Source organism: Mesocricetus auratus, unplaced genomic scaffold, assembly GCF_017639785.1.
Source record: "Mesocricetus auratus isolate SY011 unplaced genomic scaffold, BCM_Maur_2.0 Super-Scaffold_100714, whole genome shotgun sequence".
NCBI lineage: Eukaryota > Metazoa > Chordata > Mammalia > Rodentia > Cricetidae > Mesocricetus > Mesocricetus auratus.
In genome coordinates, this window is record NW_024429270.1 from 1,600,253 (window position 1) to 1,627,218 (window position 26,966).

The 26,966-nt window shown below is 46.0% G+C and overlaps 1 protein-coding gene across 5 annotated transcripts in view; it reads right to left on the reverse strand.

Annotated features, from left to right (window-relative positions):
- The window catches only part of Cnot1 (CCR4-NOT transcription complex subunit 1), an 82,685-nt gene extending 75,363 nt beyond the window's left edge, over window positions 1–7,322 (reverse strand). For all 5 annotated transcript variants that reach the window (XM_040740798.1, XM_040740797.1, XM_040740795.1 and 2 more), the window contains exon 1: window positions 7,186–7,322. The gene's annotated coding sequence lies outside the window, so the exon portion shown is untranslated. The remainder of the gene's footprint in view (window positions 1–7,185) is intronic.
- Between the last annotated feature and the right edge of the window lie 19,644 nt (window positions 7,323–26,966).

The following is a 26,966-nucleotide window of genomic DNA, read 5'->3' on the forward strand; positions in this document are numbered from 1 at the left end:
CCCAGCTAAGAAGCAAAATTACACAAAATGAAAGTGTAAACCATATCACCCCAAAAATGATAGCCTTTTGAGACAGTAGATTCAGCACTGGCCTTGAATTCACATATCCTAGGCTCATTTCCAACATATAATACATGCACAACTCAGCCTCAAGTAGCTAGGAGTAATCACATACCATCATATTCAGCTCCAAAAAGTAAATATTCGAGTCAGATAAGATGCCTCAGCAGGTAAAAGCACTTGCCACCCAGGCTGACCACCTGAGTTCCATCCCTGGGACTTTTGACGTGCGACAGATTCTCTCTCTCTCTCTCTCTCTCTCTCTCTCTCTCTCTCTCTCTCTCTCTCTCTCTCTCTCTCTACACACACACACACACACACACACACACACACACACACACACACACACACACCCCTACCTTTAGAAAAAAAACAAGGCTGGAAAAAGAACTATGTGGGTAAAACACTGTGAGCTTTAGGACCTGAGTTTAAATCACTAGAACCTACATAAAGCTGGACATGGTAGCAGGTGTCTGTAATCCCAATGGTCCTACAGCAAAATGGGAGTCAGAGGCAGGGAAATTCCCTGCAGCTAGCCTGGCATATGGTAACAGTAAACAAAGAGACCCTAACTCAAAGTGAAAGGAAGGACTGACACCAACTATTCTTCCATGACCTACATTACCTTCAAGAGCAGCCATGCATAGACAGACAGACAGGCAGGCAGGCAGGCAGGCAGACACACACACACACTCAAGAGTCTCTCCCTCCCTCCTGGGCCCACAGGCCTTTAGGAAAATAGCAAACATTCAGAACAAGTGTGCTTACCAAGAGCCGAGCATTGGTGGCACACCCCTTTAATCCCAGCACTTGGGAGGCAGAGGCAGGTGGATCTCTGTGAGTTCAAGGCCAGCCTGGTCTTTAGATCGAGTTCCGGGATGACCTCCAAAGCAATACAGAAAAACACTGTCTCAGGAAAAAAAAGTGTGCTTATCAAAAGCAGTCCATGTACTTTCAAAACCACAGACTCTAGCTGGGAAAAACTGGCTCCCTAGTACAACAAAAATACTGGTCTAAGCTTCAAGATGCCCATTCACTGGTAACATCTCCACCTGAGAGAAGGGACTGTTGGGTGTGGTGACCAATACAAAGATGCAGAGACCCACTGTCATCCACCAGGACTACCTCAACTACATCTGAAAATACAATCAAGAAGTGCCACAAGAACATATCTGTACCTATCTCCTTCCTTCAAGATTATGCAAATGGGGGCTGGAGAGAGCACAGTGGTTAAGAGCACTGGCTGCTCTTCCAGAGGACCTTGAGTTTTATTCCCAGTACCCACGGGGCAGCTGTCAACTGATTAACTCTAGCTGTGGGTATCTGATGCTTTCTTCTGGACTCCAAAGGCACTAGACACACATGGTGGACAGACAAACATGTATGAAACCAACCATACATATAAATATAAATAAATACCATATAGCTTTTTGTTTAAGAACATGCAGATAGGTGTTATCATCATTATGGGTGAAAATCTGAGCAAGATGATGTATTTATCTGTTCAAAATCACCAAGGCTGATGGCATTAAGAAGCAATTGTATACAGATGGGTGTGTTGGCACACACTGATTCCCAAAAGGGCAGCAAAGGCAGGTGGATTTCTCTGAGTTCGAGGTCAGCCTGCTCTACAAAGTTCCAGGACAGCCAGGGCTACACAGAGAAGAAACCCTGTCTTGGAAAACAAAGGGGGGTGGAGGGGTGGCAGCAATCCTGTAGTTCTGAGAGGACTATAGCTACTTCCCAAAACACTCACTACCCAAAGACATTCCTCCTTTGGAGCCCCTCCACCCTCAAGAGTTCTTAAACACCTCAGAAGTAAACTAGGCACAGTGGAACATGCCTTTAATCACAGAACTCAGAAGGTAAAGGCAGGTGGGTATCATCTACATGGTCTAGATAAATTCCAAGCCAGCCAGATACACATGACAAGTCTCTAAACATCCCCCATCCCAAGTAGATGGACAGGAAACATGGCGGTGCAGACCTGCACCCATATGCCCAGGCAGGCTAATGTAACACGGTTCCAGTTCCCCAGTCCCAGGCCAGCAGGAACTAAATCAGTCTCAAACCTGGAGAAGGGAGGGGCAGAAGGAAAGCAGAGACAAGCTGAGATGGCAACGTGGCTAAGGTTAAGAGGACGTGCTGCTTTAGCAGAGGACTCATACTTGGTTCCCAGCACCCACCAACAACCAGCAGCTCACCTACTCCAGCTCCAGTGAATCTAACCCTTCTGATCATAACATACACACATGCAGGCAAACACATTTCACATATAATTTGTTTTGTTTTGTTTTGTTTGTGACAGGGTTTCTCTGTGTTGCTTTGGAGGTTGTCCTGGAACTCACTCTATAGGCCAGGCTCTGTAGATCCACCTGCCTCTGCCTCCTGAGTACTGGGATTAAAGGCGTGCACCACCAATGTCCGGCTTCACATATAAGACAGTGTTGTGTTAAACTCTTGTGGGACAGAGGTAGGAAAAGCACTGCAATTTTGAAGTCAGCTTGGTTCATACCACAAATTTCAAGTTAGCCAGAGCTATACAATGAAGCTGTCTCAACAAAGAAAATGTACACTAGGCTGGGTATGTGATACTTCAATTGTTAAAAGTGCTTCCTATCTACACAAGAGGACTTGAGTTTGAATCTCTAGAACCCTTATTAAAAACCAGGTATTATGGTGCCTGTCACTCTTGGAGATGAGAGAATTCCAAAAGCTCCTGAACCATCTGGCCTGGCATATATGGTGGAAAAAAACAAAGACAACTGTCAGAAAATGTGGAAAATGAGGCCCAACACTTGTGGTTGTCCTCTGACAACAACACTAATGCCAAGACTATTTGAGTCTGCATTCATTCACACACAATGTATGTGGTGTCTTTCAAAGTTTACTTCCATTCCTCAGCATCTCATATAAAAAAAGTTCTACACCTGTGTTTGAGATAGGCTCTCACTATGCACTCCCAGGTTGGTCTACAACTCAAAATTAAGCCACATCTTGGAAGCTGAGTTGCCCAAAATGAAAGACTGAAATGTTTTGTTTTTATTTTTCCAAGATAGGATCTTAATATGCATTACCAGATAGGTCTTTAACTCAGGATTCTCCTGCCTTGGCTTGAAATGCAACTATTGTTATCGTAGATGTGTGTTTAACTCATGCCACAACAAACATGAAGACTGATGGAGTTGGTCCTCTTCTTCGAGGCCGCTGAAAGACATTTTCTAAAACTTGCCCTGTTCTACTCTTCCAGAGGCTGCTTTTACAAATTCTAACACAGGCTCTCAGATTAATTACTACCTTCTCAAAGAACACTTTTCAAAGAATTACTCCTTTTATTTGCTTTGTTGTATTCTTACAAAATTAACATGAAAAACAGTATGCAGATGATCACTTTGGCCTTGAATCATGCTGAAGAATTGTAAGCAGCAAAATGTTAACATAAAAAAATACTCATTGGGAGGGTTATTTGGCAGCAGGACTGTTTAGGATATGCTAGATCCTAAGTAGCACACCCAGAACCATAAAACAAAACCTCATTTGGATGTCACTTTGAAACAGAAAATTTATTCAGGGTCATTTAAAAAGTGTTTCAGCTAATTTTCTTCCCCTTGAGATGGGATCACTGCTAACTATGAATTGAAGCTGGCCTTGAACTCCTGATCCTCTTGCCCGAGTCACTAGGCCCAGCTTTTCAGCTAATTCAAGTAAATGAAAAGGTTTGTTCTTGAGACTCAATGGTTATGTGCATGTACTGCTCTGGCAGAGGACCCAAGTTCCATTCCCAACACTCATGTGGCACCACCTACAAGTTAACTCAACTTCCAGGGGATCCAATGCCCTTTTCTAGCTAGCATCATCAGGCACCCAAATGCACACAATGCACATATAAACAAGGTACATACATACACATAAACTTTTTAAATGTTTAAGTTTTGTTCTCTTATTAAAAATATACCAAAACAGAAATGATGGCATACACTTGTAATTTCAGCATTTGGGGAGCTAGGGTAGGAGGTTGACAAGTCCAAGACTAGCCTGTGCTTCATAGAAATGAGTCCTTCTCTCTCTCTCTCTCTCTCTCTCTCTCTCTCTCTCTCTCTCTCTCTCTCTCTCTCTCTCTCACACACACACACACACACACACACACACACACACACACACACACACACACGTCATAAATCTCAGGGGTAGAGTATATGCCTAGCATATGTTAAGGTCTTGTGTCCAAGCCCCAGCACCACATATACAGTGAGTGACACCAAACAAAGCATTTCAAAAAGGCAGATACTATTTTTATTAACTCGAGAAGTATCAAATGGGGGCTAGTGCAATGCATTAGCAGTTAAAGGCACTTGTCACCAAGCCTGACAACCTACATTCTATCCTTAGGATCCAAATAGTAAAACTCTTGAAAGTTGTCCTCAAACAAACAAACATACATACATACATACATACATACATACATACATGAATACTGTGGCATGTGCTCACTCATACAAACATAAATATACTCACACAATAAATATTTTTTAAAGAAACATAACATGATTAGGTTACATGGTAATGAATCTATGATTAGCTATAATCCAATGGTTGCTGTAATTCTGTCACTCAGTAAACTGAGGCAGGAGAATTCTAAACTGAATCACAACAGTGTTTGTGTCTCAAAACAAGATGCTGAAGAGATGGCTGAGCAAATCAAGAGAACACTTGCTGCTCTTGCCCAGGACTCACAGGGTGGCTCAAAACCCATACATAACCTAGTTCCAAGGGATCCAATGCCTTTTTTTGACACCAGGCACACACATGGTACACATACATATCAACAAAACATATGAAAAAGTAAATCTAAAAATAACTTTTAAAACCAGACTGGGTGGTAGTGGCGCAAGCCTTAATCATCCCAGCACTCAGGGGGCAGAGGTAGGCAGACCTTCATGAGTTCAAGGCCAACCTGGTCTACAGAACAAGTTCAGGACACAAAGAGACCCCATCTACGGAGGGAGGGAGGGAGGGAGGGAGGGAGGGAAGGAAGGAAGGAAGGAAGGAAGGAAGGAAGGAAGGAAGGAAGGAAGGAAGGAAGGAAGGAAGGAAGCTTTTAAAACCATCAACAACAAAAGAGCCAACTTCTAAGATTGCAATCTTAAGGGCCTCAATGGCTCAGCAGGTAAAAGCATCTGCCACACAAGACTGAGTTCCATCCTGAAATTCACATAGAGTAATACTGACTCCCTATAGACCAGGCTAGCCTCTTCCTGGTCTGGGAATAAAGGTATCAAATTTTTCTCTGACCATCACACATGAGCTGTGGCACAAGAATTCAAAACTTTCTCTCTCTCTCTCTCCCTATCTCCCTCTGGCTCTCTCTCTCTCTCTCTCTCACACACACACACACACACACACTAAAATTTACAATTTTTCTTTAATCTTGAGCTTTAAAAAATACCTTCAGGTATTCATTAGGGGTTTCCCCACCCGTTCTGTTGTTTTCTGAGAAAGGTTTTGATGTTGCCTTGGCTGTTGACAAAAGAAACTGCTGAGCTCTTCGTGCCTGGTTCTGTAGTGCTGGGAAAACAAACAGCCAGGGCCACCACACTCGGCTAAAGGCCAGCATTTTTTGGGCTTCACTTCTAGACTTGTTTCCACTCAGTAGTCAGGACCAGGTGAAAAAGAACCAAACTTCCAAGGAAGTCCCTCTCCTTGCAATTAAAAAAGCCCCTTTACTAACACACTACCGTTCAAGCGAAGGCACTGCTTGCTACTTCAAAATCCAGCTATCAATCCATTTCCCTGCAGACGACGTATTTTCACATATGCAGCCCTACTCCTTTTCAAAGGTGAGGTCGTGAGGGAAATGTCCTGTACTTTTGTATAAAAAGTAGTACATTTACTCAATTCCTGTCTTGTTTTGTTTTATCTCCATTGTAATCGCAGGGGATCGAACTGCAACAAACCATGTAGGGAAACTCAAGTACTTTGACTCAAGTTTTGAATGGGGGGGGGGATTGGCTTTTTACTAAAGCCCCAAAGAAACGCGACACCTGGAGCTAGAGTTCACTGGTGCAAGGCTTGCCTGGATTAAATGCCCACGGAAAGAGGGAGTGTGACATTTGACGGGATGACTTCAGAGCGACGTTTACTCTCGGATCTCAAAATTCTACTTTACACACACTTTCAAAAGCACTTTTTAAACCTGCGAAGCACACTCCTGCAAGTAACGTCTCCCAGCACAGGTGGGTGAACTCTCAGAGCCGGTGTCTGGGTCAAAAAAGATAGGCGTTCAGTCTTAGGTTTCCAACCTCTCCAAGACCTGCCCAACTTCAATACCTACAGGTGTCCAGCTCACTAGTGGGCACTTGCCGGGGGGTTGGGGGTGGCGGGCAGCGCAGGCAGAACCGTCACAACCGATCCCACAAGTACCGAGGTGACTTGAGTAAGTGGGGGCCGACTTGGTACAAAGTGCAAGCGTCGGGGCGCGCGAGTGGAACAAAAAAAAAAAAACCTGTGGCGAGAAGTAACACGGAAGTGCTCGCTCCCGCCCGCCCCTCCCACCGCCAACCATCCGAAAGCGGGGGGGCTGCTTGACAACGTGCTGGGGGCGGAGGAGGGGACTGAGTCCCCGGAAAGCGCTGGAGTCGGCAACAACTCCGAGCCCATCCCCGCCCGCCGGGGACCTAGGCCGCGGACTGGCGCCTGTGCCCACCGCCTCCATCCGGGAGCCCGGGAGAAAAGGGGCAGTTGAAGAGCTCGTGCGCTCAGAGGAGGGCGCAGCCTGCGCGCGCCGAGAGGCGAGGGCCTGGGACCCGAACTGCCGCCTCCGCCGCCATCCTCGAAGCCTCCAGGCCCCGGGCCGAGCCGCTCCGGGACTCGCCCGAGCCCGGCGCTCCGCTTCCAGGACCCTCGGCGCTGCTCTCCGCTCCGGGAGCAAAGCCTCGGCGGGCGGGCGGACCGACTCCGTCGCCTCCCGCCTCGCCCCACGTCTCCGTCCCGGCCGGCCCTGGATCCCGACGCTCCGGGAAACGCTTCCAATGGTCCGGGTCCACCCCCGGCACCGCTCCCACCCGCACCCGCGTCCTCAGGTTGACACTGCCAGCCCCCGCCACTCCCAACTCCAGCCCGCCTCACCTCAGGCGGCTCCGGCAGCGCTGGACACAGGAAACTCCTGGGTCCTCGACTCCGGCTCTCCTCGACCCCCCTCTTCGGTTAACTCCGCTTGTTTCTCGACAAAATGGCGCCCGAGGTCGCGCGCTCACGTCGCGGCCTTTCCCCTCCCCGTTCCCATTTCTTCATTCGCTGCCCGCCGAGGAAGGGATGGCCCTGGCGCCAGCCAATGGTTGCACGCCGTCCACAGATGCTGCCCAATCACTGACAGGTACCCGCGGATTTAAACCAATCACACACTGTCACTCGCAGAAGTCAAGGAAGAAACCAGGCTACTGCTAGCAACTACCAATCCAGACTCCTATTTCGCGGGCTCAGGCCAATTGCCGCTCACTAGCCCTGAGGGACCAGGTCCGAGCCCGAGCGCCTGCGCACCAGGTGCGGGCCAATAAGTAGACGCTGGCAACTTCGATTTGGGGCTCCAGATATCTGCCTTCGAGCTGTTGGACCTATGGGGACTGGCTGGCCACTGCATCCGAGAAACGATTGAATACGGAAGGAAGCCCGCAACGCATTGTCACCCTGAGCACAAGCTACTCTAACTTAAAAGATAGAGTGATGCAGCCCTCGTCTACTTTCCTTCGTCTTCCGAAATGCCACGGTCGGAGTGGCTGCGCGGGTTCTCAGCGGAAGCACTGTCCACCCCCGGGATCTCTTTAGCAAGGAGCAGCAGCCATCAGAAAGCACCAGACGCGGGCCAAAGTTGAGGTTCTTTGCATCCTGGGTTATGCAGCCGCACGCCCCGCCTATTCCTGTCGCAAAAGCAACGTGATTGTGTCCGCCACTGTGGGCGCCCTGAGAACAAGGCATGCTGGAGAATGTAGTCTCCCGGATGCCCACCTAGTCCTAACCCTTTTAAAGTTTCTTTTCCTGTTCTGTCTGCTAATGCAGGGACGCTTTGCGGAGATGTAGAAACTGAAATTCCCCTCCTGTTCCTGGCTATGCTCAAGGATGCTAATGAGTTTTGCTTCTTAGGTAAAAGACAGTTATCCATAGTGCCCGTCTTACTTGTAGGATTTTTGTTGTTTGGGTTTTGAGAAAAGGTCTCATTCAGTTAGCCCAACAGTAGTCCAAACTGGCCTGGAACACACTATGTAGTATAAATTGACCTTGAGCTTCTTGCAATCTTCCCAAGTACTGAGATGATAAGAGGCATGACCTCTCACACCAGGATTATTTGAACTTTAAAGAGAGTTGTTAGAGAGTTTATTTTATGTGTATGGGTGCTTGCCTGCCTGTAAATCTGCGCACCACTTGTGTAGAGTGTCCTCAGGGGTCAGAAGAGGGTGTCGGATCCTCTGGATGTGGAGTTACAGATAGTTGTGGGCACGTGAATGGGTGTTGAGACTCTAACGTGGGTCCTCTGGTACCCAGGAAGGCATTGGGTCCCCTTGGACGGGGACTAGAGCTATAGCTATAAAGTTGGAAGACGCCCTTCGAATGCTAGGAACTCACCCCCGCTCCTGCCAAAACAGCAAGTGCTTGAACATTGAGCCATCGCTCCAGTCCTCCATTTTGAACTTTTTAATTCATGTGTTAATTGTGTGATTTAGCAACTTGGGGGTTGTTTTGTCTTGTGGGTTTCAATTTCTTTTGTTGTTTGTCGAAGAAAAAGAGGGACAATAATGAACATAATAGTATATGCCTATTGTTACAGCACTAGAGGCTGAAGATCAAGAGTTCCAGGCCATCCTGAATAGCATAGTGAATGCTGTTGTGTGGGGTGAAGCGGGGAGTCATACAAATTAACTTGGTAATTCTACAACCAGTTTCCGTTGCTAGCATAGATTCCCCCCAAACTGAAGGTAAGTTTTTAAAAATCTGAATTGCTTTCCCCTGCTTCAGCCTGTCTTTGCCACGATGATGGTTTGCGGATTTAAACCGAGGCTCCTGCAAGAGATGCTCAAAACCACTTCCCGTCTCTCTGCTGTACAAATGTCACTACTAAAATCGGACAGCCATGGAGACTGAGCCAAGATTTTCACAATACCCTGGAGATCAAAGTCCCTTGACTGTGTGTCTAGACTGGGTGGCTCCTGTCTTTACTAGAAAGCAGGGGAAGACGTTCGTCAAGGATCTACTACCTGTCACCTTCTACCTCAGCGTTACGAATGTTTGTTTTCAAACGTGTTTAAGAACAGGATGTCTTAAACAGCAGATAAACTCTCCTGGCCCCACTCAGCCTTCTTCCCATCCTTCCCACTCCAATTACTGTACACCCTAGTCTCTGGAGAAATTTTACACAACTTTCACAAAATGTCCTGGGGATAAAGTAAAATAAAACAGAACATTTTTGTATTAAAAGTAAAATTTTTAAAAAATTTAATCCCAGCACTCAGGAGGCAGAGGCAGGCATATCTCTGTGAGTTCCGAGGCCAGCCTGGCCTACAGAGTGAGTTCAGACAGCCTGAGCTACACAGAGAAACCCTGTCTTGAAAAAAAAAGTTTTAGACCAGGCGGCAGTGGCCTGTGCATTTAATCCCTGCACTCGGGGGACACAGGCAGGCAGATTGCTGTGAGTTTGAGACCGTCCTGGTCTACAAGAGCTAGTTCCAGGACAGCTTCCAAAGTCACAGAGAGAAACCCTGCCTTGAAAAAAAAAAAACCAGTAATTTGGAAATAGAGGATTTAGATGGGAAGATAATGGATAATTTTTTACATGGTAATTTTTATTGTGGTAAGAACTATTTTTAAGCTGAGCAGTGGTGGTGCATGCCTTTAATCCTAGCACTCAGGGAAGCAGAGGCAGGCAAATCTCTGTGAGTTCAAAGCCTGATCTACAGAGTGAGTTCCAGGACAGCCAGAGCTGTTACACACAGAAACTGTGTCAAAGAACTATTTTTTTAATCCTGAAGTGAAATGTGTGTTAGCAAACTTTTGTTGTTTTATGGGTTTGAAAGGATAGGAACAAAACACATCAATATGACAAAGAATTTTTTACATTTGGGCAGACTGTAAAAAAAAAAGTTGAGGTACTTGGAAGAAAGCAGAGCAGAAATAAGTGACCTTGTTTTTCTATGATGGTATTTTTAGTGCCATTCTTTTCCCATATAACTGAATAACTTCCATTTTTGGCAGTTCTGACCACCTTAGGACTCCTTCCTATTTCAACTTCCCTGGCCAAAGGATGTCCAAGAAACACACAGCAAAAATCCCCCTGAGAGCACAGAGCATGGAGGGGCTCACAGACTCCCACCCCTGCCTGAGGAGCTCTTGACAGTTGATAGCTGCTGGAGGAAGAGACCGTTTTCTTCAGTGGTCTGCCTCTGGTAGGTTCACTGTACTCCAATGGAGGGCCCTCATCCTTGAGTACATAGGCAGATCAAATTGGACTCAGTGACTCGGGTGTAGGCAGAGACAGGCAGATCTCTGTGAGTTCAAGGCCAGCCTGGTCTATGTAGTGAATTCCAGGACAGCCAGACCTACATAGTGAAACCTGTCTCAGAAAGTATGGGGAAGGGACCATAAAGTTGGGAGAGAGGCTAGAAAATAGGATGGATATAGTCAGAGTACATTAAATACATGCATTTATACATTAAATATATTAAATATGAAATTCTCAAAGAAGTAATTGCAATATTGTGTTTCTTTTAAAAAGCCCTTTGATTAGCTTGGTGGTGGTGGTGGCACACACCTTTGATCCCAGCACTTAAGAGGCAGAGGCAGGCAAATCTCTGAGTGTAAGGCCAGCCTTGTCTACAGAGTGTGTTCCAGGACAGGCTGTAAAGCTACACAGAGAAACTCTGTCTCGAAAACCCCAAAAAAAGAGGAAAAAAAAGTCCTGAAATTGGCCAGGCATTGGTGGCGCACGCCTTTAATTCCAGCACTCGGGAGGCAGAGGCAGGCGGATCTCTGTGAGTTCGAGGCCAGCCTGGTCTACAGAGTGAGTTCCAGGACAGCCTCCAAAACAATATAGAGAAACCCTGTCTCAAAAAAACAAAACAAAACAAAAGTCCTGAAACATTCAAAACCTTTACTTCCTACCTGGGCTATACCACTAACTTCCTGTGTTATACTAGATGAGTTACTTCCCTTCCCCAGATGAGGTTCAGAACCTCATGTGTGCCAGTCAAGTGCTCTCGACTATGTTTAGTTTTGTTTGCTTCCTACAGAGCTGTACTGTTGCCCAGGCTGAACTCAATTTCTTATTTCTGCCTCAGCTTCCCAAGTTCTGGGAATCCACACACAAAGCACCACACTGGGATTGGTATACTTGCTAGCCTAGATCTGTGCCACTAAGCTCAACCACCAGCCTGTTTTTGGTTTTGGCTAACTTCTTCTAAAGGTACAATGCAATCTCATCCCCATCTTGGGTCCCAGTGAGGTAGGGGCTGATCTATTCACCGCATTTTCTGGATCATAAAACTGAAGATTGAGCCAGGTGTTGGTGGTGCACGCCTTTAATCCCAGCGCTCGGGAGGCAGAGGCAGGCGGATCTCTGTGAGTTCAAGGCCAGCCTGGTCTACAGAGCGAGTTCCAGGATAGCCTCCAAAACAATACAGAGAAACCCTGTCTCAAAAAACAAAAACAAAACAAAACAAAAAACTGAAGATTGAAGTAGAACTCTTGCCTGGTATGTAAGCAATAGCAAACTGAAACTTGAGTTTAGCTTGCTGATTTTCTTTTTAATTTTTTTCAAAGCTGAGGACTGAACCGATGGCCTTGCTTGCTAGCTAGTTGTGCACTCTACCTCTGAGCTAAATTCCCAACCTCTTTAATGTTTTAGAGGCTTCTTTTATGTTTGTGAGTGCTGTGCCTACATGTATGGATGTGTACCATTGCATGCCTGGAGCCCAAGAAGAAGGTATCAGGTACCGCCACCCAGAACTGGAGTTACTCTGTGTGGGTGCTGGTAACCCAGGTCTCTTCAAGAGCAATACGTTCTCTTACCTGCTGAGCCATCTCTCCAGGCCCTGTTTGTTCTGTTTTGTTTTAATACAGTCTCATGTAGCCCAGGGTGGCCTTATTCTGTAACTCAGACTGGCCATGAACTCTTGATATTCTTTTCTCTTCGTCCCAAATGCTGGGGTTCCAGGCATGTACCACCACACCCAGCAACAAAATGAAATGCAAAGAGGTTAAATTCTTGTCCAAAATCACACACTGGGTCAACAAAAAAGGGCTGGAATACAAGTTTTGTGGGACTTGCTTTGGTTTTGTTGCTGATTTGCAGAAGCAGGTCACTACTGGGCTGCAAACCCAGCCCCATCATTGTTTGGAAGCCTTGCTGACCGGGTCATCTCTGAGGGACCAACTGAAATGTGCAAAGGTCCATGGCCTATAACTGAACATAGGTCCCAAACTAGAAAACTAGGAGGTGTGGGCGAGAACCAAGACGTGGGTCACTTGTTCAGTTTTTCCATGTGTGAAGCTTGAGTTAAACCCTCAACACAGAACCAGACACACACACACACACAGAGAGAGAGAGAGAGAGAGAGAGAGAGAGAGAGAGAGAGAGAGAGAGAGAGAGAGAGAGAGAGAGACTACTGCTCTACACTTTTTCTGGGTGACTTTATATCCAAACTCTTAGACTCCACTATGATGTGGAATAAGGACTGGTACCCCATCAGAGTCTCTGTGGGGTGGACATAGGCGAAGCCACGGATGAGGAGAGAGAACCATCACAATTCAGCAACTGATGGAGAGACAGTGAAAGATGAGAGAAAAGGTGTGGTCCTCCCTGAACTGGAGCTCATTGTGTAGACCAAGCAGCCTTGAATGGGCAGTCTTCCTGCCTTTGCTTCCCAATAACTGGGATTGCAGGAGGCACCAGAATGCCCCCCACTGAAGTGAAGGACTTTCCACCAATGAGTCTAGGGACAGATTGAGGTAGTGTGATGGCTATTCTTGGTAATTAATGAAAGTATATCTGGAATTAACTAAAGTCCCAGCAGTTGGACATGCCTAGGAGGGATTTTTAGTTGGATCCTTTGAAGTCGGAAGTCCACTTTTAACCTGGATCTTGAGATGGGAAGACACACCTTTAACCTGGGCCACATCTGATGGCAGCCTATAGAAAGGACACAGCAGAAGGCAGTCCTCTCTCTTTGCCTGCTTGCTTTCACTCTTGCTAGCAAGACTACTCCTTCGTTGGCATTAAAACCTACTTCTTTGGCATTCTAGCACATGTATGTATGTATGTTCACACACACACACACACACACACACACACACACCAGTTCTGTTCTAGAGAACCCTAACTAATAGAGATAGTAAGTTCTATTTGGCAGTGGAAAGTACCCATGACTCACCCAGCTAAAGATGTCCAATGGTCCCCATTGAGCTGAAGCTCCAAGAGATTTTGAAAGCTGAGGAGAGCATTACTGATGGCTAAGTGGGCTGCTGCCTTAGAGGAGGCGGCAAAGAACTGAAGCCAGAACCAGAAAGAAGCTTCCCCTGAACTCTAGGCTAGAGCTGAAAGAGGAGCAGCCCAGCTTTAGGGGAAGGGTTAGGAGCATTTGGAGGGCTGCATCTGTGAGCAGTCAAGCAGAGAAGGGATGGACAAAGTCTACGGCTGTCACAGTGACCTTGGAGAAACAGCAAGAGCTAAGCACACCCGTGAGAGGGGAAAATAGCAACAGACAGAGGAAGGAGGAGTTCTAGAGAGACCTACGTGTGTTCAAATGCTGCTGAGTTCTTTTAGGAAGAACTTTTCTGTAGACCGGGGATTTGCATGAAGTCCTGGGTTCAGTTCCCCTCACCCATCCTTAAGCCCTGGGAAGTGCTCAGCTGGAGGAACAAAGCATCCCTCATTGTTCTTTGATCACCTCAGGGCCCTCCTCTTGTTGAGGTCTCTTCACTGGCGTAGCATGCTTTGGGGGAGTATATCCACTTAGACCACACCAGATTCCAGTTGGTAACCACCGTTTGAATGAAAGGCTGTGGCTTTTTACCCTGTTAGCATTAACTGACAATTTGACACAGCCTAGCATCACCTGAAGGTGAGTCTCAACTAACCTAAAGACATGTTTGTGGGAGGTTTTCCTGATTGTTAACCAAGGGTCCATGCCACTACAAGGTACCATTCCCTGGGTAGGTGGTCCTGGGCTATATAACAAAGCTATGTAAGCATGAGCTTCTGAGCCAACTATCAAGCAGTATTCCCCATGGTTCCTGCTGCAATTCCACATAGCATTGCCTTTAGCCAAGAATTGCCCTCAATAATGACTGTGACCATGCCAGGTGGTAGCACATGCCTTTAATCCCAGCACCCGGGAGGCAGAGGCAGACGGATCTCTGTGAGTTCGAGACCAGCCTGGTCTACAAGAGCTAGTTCCAGGACAGCCTCCAAAGCCACAGAGAAACCCTGTCTCGAAAAACAAAACAAAATAATAATAATGATAACTGTGACCTAGAACTACCAGCCAGACATATCCTTTCCTAAGTTACTTTTGGTATAGCAGTTTATCACAGCAACAGAAAGGAAGCATCCTCATCCTGGCTCCCCAGCAAGACTTCCCAAGAAGTTACCTTCCCCCTCCTCTGGGGGTATAGGACCTCTAAACACCTGTCTCCTCCTAGCCAAGTCAGCATCTTCTTGCAAACAAGAGCCCAGAGGTCCTGCCGCAGCAGCTCCTGGCAAAGGGGGCCTCTGGGACAGCCAGCTCAAGGTAAGGAAAGGACATCCATCTGAGGATGGCATTGTCCACTTTGGACTCAGGGAAACTGGTAATCTTGGGGTCACTTTTTCAATCTTGTCTTCAAATCAACCAAAGGAACTCCTTGATTGAGCCTGTCCCACTCCTGGGACCACAAATGTTTGCCCAACTCTCCCTGGATCTGAAGACCCTCACCTCCCTCTTCTCTCCAATTGAACATATGTTTCTCTCTTCTTAAACGGTTTGCATGAGACATGGTCTCCCTATGTAAACTTGTGCCATGATGCCTGGCTCATCTTTGTAAGTTTTCTTTTTTCTTTTTTTTGGTTTTTAGAGACAGGGTTTCTCTGTGGCTTTGGAGGCTGTCCTGGAACTAGCTCTTGTAGAGCAGGCTGGTCTCGAACTCACAGAGATCCACCTGCCTCTGCCTCCCGAGTACTGGGATTAAAGGTGTTCACTACCACTGCCCAGCTCTGGCTTCCATTTCTTATTTCAGCAAATATTTGGGTGTTTACTGTGCCAAGGCACTGTTCAGTGGCAGGAATTATGACCAGGAGCAAACGTCCTTGCCTTATCCTGTATCTCAATACCTGCTGTGTCTGCCCTACATCTCTTCTATGACAATTCCTAGATCCTGTAGAAGCATAAAGATGCAACCTGACTGTCATGCCTTTATCAGTGTCTACTCAGATCTTAAACTTACACATTTGGTTCTCAGGCAGAGGGATATTCTAATATACAGAAGGCCTACCCACACATCCTTTGGCTGAACCATATGTGCCTACAGCAAGAGCTCTATTCAAAAACTTCAGGGATGGTGCCAAAAGGAGACTATAGGTAGACAGTATAGTAAGAGGTTCTGAATGCCTGGTGATGGTGGCACACGCCTGTAATCCCAGCACTAGAGAGGCAAAGGCAGATGGATCTCTGTGAGTTTGAGGCCAGCCTGGTCTACAAAGTGAGTAACAGGACAGGTTCCAAAGCAACACAGAGAAACCCTGTCTTGAAAAACAAACAGAAAGAAAAAAAAGAAAGAAAAAGAAAAACAACAACAACAACAACAACAAAAAATGAGGTTGTGAAGTTCAAAACCACAGACATTCTTTCCCTACACCCAAATATTCCATGTCCTGTCCCATTCCCAACTTGAGGACTCCCACAGAGATGCTTCTGTTGAATGACACATTCCCTTTCCGTGTCGTATGTCCCTAATCTGTGATCTCTTTCTCATGAAGACCGGCTTCCTCCCCCTCACTAATACTCAACATCTCCTTCTGTAAGAGAGAATTGGCCATGATGTCTCTAAACCCTTTCCTTCTGAAACTCTTCTGAATTCCATATGTTCATGGTCTACCGTATTCCCCGGGGTAAGCAAGTCACAAACCAAGGTGGGGAGAGCAGAGCAGTAAGCCATTCTAAACCTTTCCTCTCTATCATTTATCCCAAGAGACACCTGCCTTAGATTGAACAAAGCAAAAATATTCCTGTTTCACATACCCACCACCTTAGGCACCCACCATCTTGACAAGTGTTGCTGTTCCCAGTCCTATGTTGCCCTGGCACAGAAGCACCTAGGAGATAGCTAGAAGTGCATCAGACTGGTAGGTAGAGTGCTCACCTACTGTGTGTGAGGCCCCAGGGTGAAAAGGGCCAAGGAAAAACACCCTGACCCTGACTTGAGAACAGGAACTGAAATCCCACTAATCCCTGAGACCCCTGAGCACTAACTCCCACTAATCCCTGAGCACAAAAACCCACCAATCCCAAGCTACCTTGGAAAGCTCCGCCCCCACCCAGGAACATATATAAGCTCCATACCCTGTTCAATTTGCTGTTGCTTCACTCTCCTGGGTTTTTCCCTCCCAATACATTTCTTGCATGAGGTTTGAGGGTCCAGAGTGGAGCCCAGCAGAACTGTACCATTTTCGCTGGAGAAACCCCTTCCCCTAGTGGAGCAAAGTTGTTACACTCCAGGGACCTAAGCAGAGCTGTAACACTTTTTTTTTGTTTTGTTTTGTTTTTTTGTTTTTTTGTTTTTCGAGACAGGGTTTCTCTGTATTGTTTTGGAGGCTGTCCTGGAACTCGCTCGGTAGACCAGGCTGGCCTCGAACTCACAGAGATCCGCCTGCCTCTGCCTCCCAAGTGCTGGGATTAAAGGCATGTGCCACCAACGCCCGGCACTGTAACACTTTTTCTAGGGAAACTTTCCATTAAGTGGAGCAGAGCTGTAACACTACACCAGACCTGAACAGAGCTATAACAAGTTTGCCAAGGAAACCCTCCCCTGCCTGGGCAGAGTTGTTACATTGGGGGAACCTTTCCCAGGAGCAGGGCAGTAAGTTATGGTGTCTCTGTTGTATTCCTTGACTCCTGACTACCAGGATACCTTTCGATCCAAGCTGCAATGCTTACACCCAGCACTGCAAAAATAGACCACACACACTCCAAGAATATAGTTAGCTTGTACCAAATTTGTTTTCCGGGAAATCAGATCAAGGGTCCTTGGGTGCTAGAACCTAGGCTCTGGAATCAGAACTCTAAACATAGTCTAACTTTATGTCAGTTATTTCATACTAGGACCCCACTCTCTGAGCTTCATTTCCATCATCTGTGAATGGGTACAATAGCATCCATTTCACTTTATCTCACTGTCCCTCACTAACCCCCTCTAGAGGTAGTGAGATAACGTGAAATACTCAGTGCCTGCCTTACAGAAGACACTCATTCTGTCATTCAACAAATGCAAATAGACCTTCAAGAGCCTGGGATGTGCTGGACCTTGGAGATTCAGCAGCTAAAAGCAGAGTTCCTGCATTCATGCATCTTGTGGTTAATTTGGGGGCTGAAATAAACAAAACTCAGTAAATAATGAAGGAAAAGTAAATACCAGACATTTCAAAAAGGAGAAGCCTGGAAAGCAGGTGGTCTTTTTGTTTGGTGATATTTCTCTCAGCTAAGGATTTGAAGAAATCCTAGTGCAATAAAAAGGGAGGCCTGCAGACATTGAATGCTGAGAGTTCCAGGCAGGGAGGCAAGACCTGATGATTTCAGGGTTTTAAGACCTAGGTCTCAGCCGGGCGTTGGTGGCGCACGCCTTTAATTCCAGCACTCGGGAGGCAGAGGCAGGCGGATCTCTGTGAGTTCGAGACCAGCCTGGACTACCAAGTGAGTTCCAGGACAGCCTCCAAAGCCACAGAGAAACCCTGTCTCGAAAAAACAAAAAAAAAAGACCTAGGTCTCCTTATGCTACCTTCGCCTGTCTGCCTTTAACCCTGGCTGTCCTAGAACCCTCTATGTAGAGCAAATTGGCCTCAAAGCCACAGAGATCCGCTTGCCTCTGCCTCCTGAGTGCTGGGATTAAAGACGTGTGCCACCATGCCCAGCTTTGCTGGCCTCTTCTCCCCATAGATAGTTCTCCTTCAGCTTTCAGGAGAATACAGCCCATTACCCTTTTTTCTTCACCCTTCCTGCTCCTTTAGACCTCTTCAGCCCCTCTCATAGCCTTATTTATTTGCATGTGTGTAAAACCTGAGTATGCACGTGTTTGAGCATATGTACATGTAGAAACCAGAGTTGCTTGATATTAGATATCTTCCCCTATTGCTCTCCACTTTTTTGAGGGGAAGGGGGGGCTGTGTTTTGTTATGTGTTTTGGAGACAGGGTCTGTCACTGAACTTAGAGCTCACAGACTGGCTGACTTAGCTTTTGAGATTTGCTTCTCTCATTCGCCAGCACAAGAATTACACACACACACACACACACACACACACACACACACACACACACACACGCACGCACGCACGCACGCATGCACGCACGCATGCACGCATGCACGCACACACCACAGTACAGCACACATAGAAGTCTTGGTTTTTATGATCTCTCTGTGGGTGATGGAGATCTGAACTCAGGTCTTTATGCTGTGTGACAAAAGCATTACTAACCAAGCCATCTCCCAGTCCTTCCTCGTTTCCTCTCCACTTTCTTTTTTTTGGGGGGGTTTCAAAACAGGGTTTCTCTGTATTGTTTTGGAAGCTGTCCTGGAACTAGCTCTGTAGACCAGTCTGGCCTCGATCTCACAGAGATCAGCCTGCCTCTGTTTCCCGAGTGTTGGGATTAAAGGCGTGCGCCACCAACGCCCGGCCTACTCACTCACTTTTAAATATAGTTTATACATATGCAAGAAAGCATGCAATATATCTCTCTAAGTTTGCCTTATTTCACTTAATGATCTCCAACCAGATTCATCCGTTTTCCTCTGGATGTCATAATTTAATTCTTCTTTACAGCTGAATAAAATGCCCTTGTATGCAAACAAAAATCCCACTATGTATAGGTATCCTTTGTTCACTCATCTATTGATGGATACCTGGGCTGACTGCTTATCTTGGGTACTGTGTAAAGTGCAGAAATAAACATGGATGTGCAAGGATTTGTGTGGTGTTCTGACATAGAATCCTTGAGCTGGGCATGGTGGCACACACCTTTGATCCCAGCACTCAGGAGGCAGAGGCATGCATATCTCTGTAAGTTCGAGGACAACCTGGTCTACAGATCAAGTTCCAGGACAGCCTCCAAAACAATACAGAGAAACCTGGGCTTGAAAAACCAAAAAATAAAAGAAAATAAAAAAACAAAAAGGAGGCAGGGGCAGATGGGTCTCTGATAGTTTGAAGCCAACCTGTTCTACATAGTGATTCCCAGGACAGCCACGACTATATAGGAAGATCCTGTCCCAAACAAACAAACAAACAAACAAAAAACATTTATTTGCCATCTGTATTTCTTCCTTTGAGAACTGTGTCTTCATTGGTCCATTTATTGATTAGATAGTTTAATTCTAATGTTTAATTTCTGGAGTTCTTTATAGACGCTATATATTAATCTCCTGTCTTGATATATATTCGGCAAAGATTATTCTCACATTCAGTAGGATATCTGTTTATTCTACTGATTGTTTCATGTGCTGTGTAAAAATAGCTTTTAATTTCATGTGATTTGACTTATAAATTCTTAGGCTAATTTCATGTGATTTGGAGTCTTTTTCAGAGAGCCTACTGTATCTTTTGGTGATATGGTTAACCAGTGATCTGAATTAGGATTACATGGAAGGGCATAGGTAAAGTTAGTTACATAAGCTTGAGCAATTTATCAGGCTATACCACTGAAATACATACATACATATATAATACATGACATAATATAATTATGTATAATAATGCCACTGAAGAAAATTACTTTCCCTCCTTCAATAACCATTAGCTCCCCGTGGATCCTCAGGGAAGTCTATGGCCTTGTTAATTCATCATCCTTAGCAACTGTAGCACTATTTGGAAGGATTAGAAGTTGTGGGCTTAGCTGGGCATTGGTGGCATGCACCTGTAATCCCAGCACTAGGCAGGCAGAGGCAGGTGGATCTCTGTGAGTTCGAGGCAAGCCTGGTCTACAGAGTGAGTTCCAAGACAACTTCCAAAGCTACAGAGAAACCCTGTTTTGAAAACAAAAGCAAACAAAAAAAGAAGTTGTGACCCTATTGGAAGAAATGTGTCACTGAGGGTGAGCTTTGAGGTTTCCAAAGCCCAGGTCAACCCCAAGTGCTCTCTTTCTGCCTATACATAAGGAGGTAGCACCTACGCTTTCCACCATGATGATAATGGATTAAACCTCTTTTTTTTCTAGACAGGGTTTCCTCTGTGGCTTTGGAGCCCATCCTGGAACTCACTCTTGTAGACCAGGCTGGTCTCAGACTCACAGGGATCCACCTACCTCTGCCTCCCGAGTGCTGGAATTAAAGGTGGGCACCACCCCTGCCTGGCTTGGATTACACCTCTTAAACTGTAAGCCAAGTCCCTGTTAAATGCTTTCTTTTATAAGAATTGCCTTAGTTATGGTGTCCCTGCACAGCAGTAGAGGAGTGACTAAGACACTCAGGAGAGGTCCTATGAGTCCCTCTTCCCTCCATGGCAGAATTTTGTTGTTTTTCTAGACAGGGTTTCTGTGGCTTTGGAGAGATGGTGGCCGCAATTCACCTAGCAGTATAGTGTCCAAACACCAGGCTGGGTAAATGATCAGTCTCAGCAAACCACAGGAGCAGCTGTAGTCCCCCGTCTTTGTGACCTCACTTTGCGGGGCCAGTCTGTATTAACCCATGTTCCTGCCTGAGAGGGGGAGTGTGGATTAACAAAGGGCAGGTGGTGGCGCACGCCTTTGATCCCAGCACTCGGGAGGCAGAGGCAGGTGGATCTCTGTGAGTTCGAGGACAGCCTGGTCTACAAGAGCTAGTTCCAGGACGGCCTCCAAAGTCACAGAGAAACCCTGTCTCGAAAAAGAAAAAAAAAAAAGAAAAAGAAAGGGCAGGTAAAGATGCTAAGATGACAGAGACACAGAATAGAGTCAGAAGGGCAATCCAGTGAATACTGGACACAGCAAGTTTATTCCTCAACATATAATACCCCAACATAAACGGGAACATGGCAAAAGACTTTTTTGTCAAGATACAAGGAAGAAACAGACTTTCTTCCTTAATTCTCCAAACATTTAGTAACCACACTGTAGACTAAATTTCTAGTTATCTGGCCTTGATGGTTAAGAGTAACCTCACCTCAGAGCAAGCCTCTTGCTATTTAGATAAGACATCCACAACCAAAACAAACATCCTACAGTAGCCACGCTTTAGACCTTTAGTCCTTATGACTTCCTTAACCTTGGAAGAGTAAGGATGGTTTTGAACTCTCTGACCTTAAGCCAAGATGAAGCAGAGCCACTTTATGGACCCTGGCAAGCAGCCGGTGGTGGTGACGTTAGGTGTATAACTAATGATGCCCGGGAAGATGAGATGGAAAAGAACCTGACTCAAGTGGGCAGCATCCTGAAAAACCATAGCAACATGGATCTTGGGGGCTGGAGAGATGCCTCAGTGGTTCAGAGCACTGGCAGCTCTTCCAGGGGACCTGGGTTCGATTCTTAGCACCCATATGGAGGCTCACTACTATCTGTAGCACCAGTCACAGAGCACCCGAAGCCTCTGTGTGAAGACATACACATAAAATACATTTTTAGAGGAGGAAGAGGAGAATGTGGTAGCAACTGCCCTGGATACGGGCAATGAAGGTGATGATCAAAACCAGCAAACTCAGAGGCTCACAGAAAAGGCCGACACCAACAAAGACGGTGTTGACATTGCCAATACAAGAACAAGGAAACTCATTGGCAGCTAAAACTACTGCCATACATCCTTATCAGTTCCTCAGTTGTCTAGCTCCTTGAAAATTAGGCCCCACACCCTTGGAACTAAAGATACTGAGCAAGGACCAGACACCTCCCTACTTTTTAATTGTCTGTCCTTTGAGAGTAGGTTCTTGCTCAGGCTTTCTTACAGTCTTCCTCTTCTCAGGCCCTCGCTCTTAGGCTCCTTCCCATACATCACACATAGTCTCTTCACTGTTTCATTTGGCTTCTTTTGCATTCAAGGTTCGGAAATATTGCCAAAGATAGCCATGAAAGAGGCAGCTGTTTAAGTATCTTTTTGTTGGCGGTGCTTTGTTTGGTTTTAGTTTTGGTTTTGGATTAGTTTTGTGGTAAAGAGCAAGAGGAAGGAATAAGAAATGAAACTGGGCCGGGCGTTGGTGGTGTACGCCTTTAATCCCAGCCCTCAGGAGGCAGAGGGAGGTGGATCCCTGTGAGTTCGAGACCAGCCTGGTCTACAAGAGCTAGTTCCAGGTAGAAAGATAGATTGCTTTGGGTTCTGTGTAGTTTCAGATATTTAAGAAGTTAGAATTTGGGCGCTAGAGAGATGGTTCTGAGGTTAAAAACACTGGCTGCTCTTCCAGAGGTTCAATTCCCAACACCCACATGGCAGCTCCCAACTGTTTTTAACTCCAGTTCTTGAGGATCTGATACCTTCATACCAATGCACATGAAATAAAGTTAGAATAAATTATTATTTTATTTTAGTTTTTTTTGGTTTTACGAGACAGGGTTTCTCTGTATTGTTTTGGTGGCTGTCAGTCCAGCCTGGCCTCGAACTCACAGAGATCCGCCTGCCTCTGCCTCCCGGGTGCTGGGATTAAAGGAGTGTGCCATCACCGCCCGGCAAATTATTTCTTTAAAAGTTAGAATTTGATTGGGTGAGGGGCTAGAGGACCTGGTTGAGGGGCAAGGAAGGAGGGGTGGGAGAGGGAGCTGGGATTGACATGTGAGGCATTCATGTTTCTAAATACAAAAATGTAATGAAAAAAGTTAGAATTTGCCGAGTAGTGGTGGTGGTGGCGGCGGCAGCACATGCCTTTAATCCCAGCACTCGGGAGGCACAGGCAGGTAGATCTCTGTGAGTTCAAGACCAGCCTGGTCTACAAGAGCTAGTTCCAGGACAGCCTCCATAGCCACAGAGAAACCCTGTCTCAAAACACTCCCCCCCAAAAAACTTAGAATTTGTTCCTAAAAGTTGTTTGGAAAATGATGCCTCTGGGTTGGTTATTGATGACCCCACTGCCATTTTTTCTCCCTATACAGAACCAAGATCATGTAGATGCCGGACAGTGTTAGGAAAACCGAACTGATATTTGTCATCTTCATTTCAAAAGTGGCATTTGTACACTTTAAAACTACCAAAGTATTCTGGGCAATGGTGGTGCACACCTTTAATCCCAGAACTTGGGAGGCACAGACAAGCAGATCTCTGAGTTTGAGGCCTTCTGGTCTACATAGAGAGTTCCAGGACAGCCAAAGCTGTTACACAGAGAAATCCTGACTTGACAAAACAAGCCAAATAATAATAATAATAATAATAAATTATTTAATCAAGAAGTTTAAGTACTTGGTCTTCATTGTTTTATTTTTCATTTTTTATTTTTTTGACAAGGACTCACTATGTAGCTATAGCTGATCTGAAACTTGATTTATAGACCAAGGTGGCTTCAAACAGAGATCTGCCTACTTCTGCTTCCCAAGTACTAGGCTTATAGAATTGTTCCATCCTTAGAATTGTCCCAGAACTCTGTAGACCGGGCTGCACACGAACTCAGAAATCTGCTGGACTCTGCTTCCCAAGTACTGGGATCAAAGGTGTGTGCCACCACACCTGGCCTTCCTTTACTTCGTTAGTGCTCTTGCTTGTTTAACATATGTATAACACTTCTATCATGTGTTATGTGTTAATATTATCTCAGATTCAGAGAGTGGAAACAGAACTCAAACCTGGACCATGATGGCCAGTATGTTTGACAATATAACCCAAGAATCTCTTTCCTTATGTCTTGGCCAACTGTTCCCCTCTCCTGGAGACTGCTTGGCAGCTTACTCGGCCTCATCCATACCAGATCCCAGGGATGAACCTTCCTGACACCGTGGACATGAAACGATACTTGGCTTCTTCATGCACAAAAAAGCGATGCTTGGCCAAGAGGGGAACTGAAGGTTGTCAGGGGAGGGGTGGTTAAATATTTTACAAGGCTAGTTAACTGATAGTGGACAGCTAGGATGTTACAGACTAGGAGTCAAAATTACCTCAGGCTGTCTTGACCTCCTACAGCTGTTTATCTCCCACCTCTGAATGTGACCTGAAGCCCGAGTGACTACTATTAAACCCTTTTGGAATGTGCAAACATACCTCTAGGTTCCACCAGCCTAAAGGCTGACAATGTTGTCAGATAACGCCTGAGGCCTAGAGCAGAGATTTCCCTGCTTTGCTGAAATCAACCTGATGTTCCCATCAATATATTTGAAAAGTGCCGTGATGTATATATAGTTTTCATGAAACTGTTACCACACCTGGTGTTTGTGATAACCTGAATCCGTGTTCTTGGATTATCATCATTCATCTCTTTTTCCCTTGCAGGTGAGGGCTTTTTTGTTGTTGTTGTTTTTTTTTGTTTGTTTGTTTTGTTTTGTTTTTCGAAACAGGGTTTCTCTGTGGCTTTGGAGGCTGTCCTGGAACTAGCTCTTGTAGACCAGGCTGGCCTCGAACTCACAGAAATCCGCCTGCCTCTGCCTCCCGAGTGCTGGGATTAAAAGCGTGCGCCACCAACGCCCGGCATAAATAAAACAAATCTTAACAACAACAAAAAAAGCCGGGCGTTGGTGGCGCACGCCTTTAATCCCAGCACTCGGGAGGTAGAGGCAGGAGGATCTCTGTGAGTTCGAGACCAGCCTGGTCTACAAGAGCTAGTTCCAGGACAGCCTCCAAAGCCACAGAGAAACCCTGTCTCGAAAAAAAAAAAAAAAAAAAAAAAAAAGATTTGTTTTATTTATGTATGCATGTGTGTGTGTGTGTGTGTGTGTGTGTGTGTGCGTGCATGAAGGGGAGAAGAGGGTGTCAGATACCCTGAAGCTAGGATTACAGACAGTAGTGAGCTGCCAGGTGTGGATACTGGGGACTGAATCTGGAAGAGCAGCAAGTGCTCTTAGTGGCTGAGCCATTTCCTTAGAGCTCTTGAAGTTCCTTTTTGACTAATTAATTAGAATCTTTTTTGAGAGCCTGATATGTAGCCTGCTATGTGACTTCAAACTCGTGATTCTCCAGCCTTCTGCCTCTGCGTGCCTTGAATGACAAGGTATGTGCCACAATACTGACTGCTCCCCCCCCCCAACTCTTGTTCTCTTCAATAAGTGTATCACTTCAGCTGGCACATGCCTTTAATCCCAGCACTCAAGAGGCAGAGTCAGGCGGATCTCTGTGAGTTCCGGGACAGCGTGGTCTACAGAGCGAATTCCAGGACAGGATCCAAAGCTACACAGAGAAACCCTCTCTCAAACAAACAAACAAACAAAACAAAACACCAAAGTTTTAAGAATTTTTAATTTAAAAATGAAAAACTTTAAATCGTACTTTATTTTATCTGTATGAGTGCTTTGCCTTTGTGTATGTCTTTAGCAATTCTCCCCACTAATTAAGGGACCACAAATCGAGTATTAACTCAACGGCTCCCCTCCTCTTCATGGTAAGAGTTACCTGAATCCAGAGTGAACTCAAAGTAGAGACCAGCAGTAACCTTTCTTTCAAAGCTTAAAATCCTTGACCTTTGCACAAGGGCAGCAGATCATTCTGCCCTTGTCAGGAAACAGCCGGCTGCACGGGACTGCATTTCCCTGCATTTAGGGGGAGTCTGACTCTGCTTTCTGGGGCTCTCACTGAGGACTTACACTGTCCCAGTTTTCGAAGCTGGTGCCTTGTCTGCTTCCAGCTACATGGTGAGCAGGAGTCTGCAGGGCCATTAGTGCAGACCTTCAGCTAGAGTCACAGAGCTGAGTAGTCACCTGCTGTACCCTCCCACTGGAGAGGAAGGACACTTTGGGCTCAGGGAACAGGCCTGCGTGAGGTTGCATAGCAACTGTTTCTACTAACAGATTGGTTCTTTGATGAGCGTGCTCACCCTTCTAAGGGCAGGCAAGCAGTGATGAGACTCTCAAGGCTCACAAGGCTCCGGGCTTGGCCCTCTTTGCTCCGGGCTTGGCCCTCTTGGCTACACTGTGTGAAGTTATGTTTAACAGCAGGCAGAGAGAATCCTTGAAGTCTCACAGCAGCCCTGCCTGGAACTCAACAATGTAGCAAGACTCAGCCAAACTAGAATGCTAATTATTTTTGAAATGAAAAAGGAGCCAGGGATGGTGGCACATGCCTTTGATCCCAGCAGTGGGAAGACAGAGATGGATCTCTGTGATTTGGAGGCCAGCCTGGTCTACATAGTGAGCTCCGGGCCAGCCAGGGCTACAGTAAGACCTTGTCTTTAAATATATATATTTTATATTTTATGTACCATATATACACATTTATACATTTGGCATACACACACACACATACACGCACGCACGCGTGCAGACACACACACACACACACACACACACACACACACACACACACACACACGGAAGAAACGAAAATAAGAATATAAAAGGGGGTTAGCCAGAGATGTAGTTTGGTAGGATAGAGCTTGCCTAACATGATGTGCCCTGAGTCCAACCTCCAGCACAACAAAGTAAACAGGGAAGGAAATGTTGAGACTAGCTTGTTGGTAAAGCACTTGTGGAATATTACAGACTCTCAGTTCCATCCCTAGCAAGTGTGAGAGAGAAAGGGGGAGAGGCAGAAGGCACAAGAGGCTGGATTACACATCAGAGTACCTTGCCTTGGCAGGTAGGTAGGGGGATGT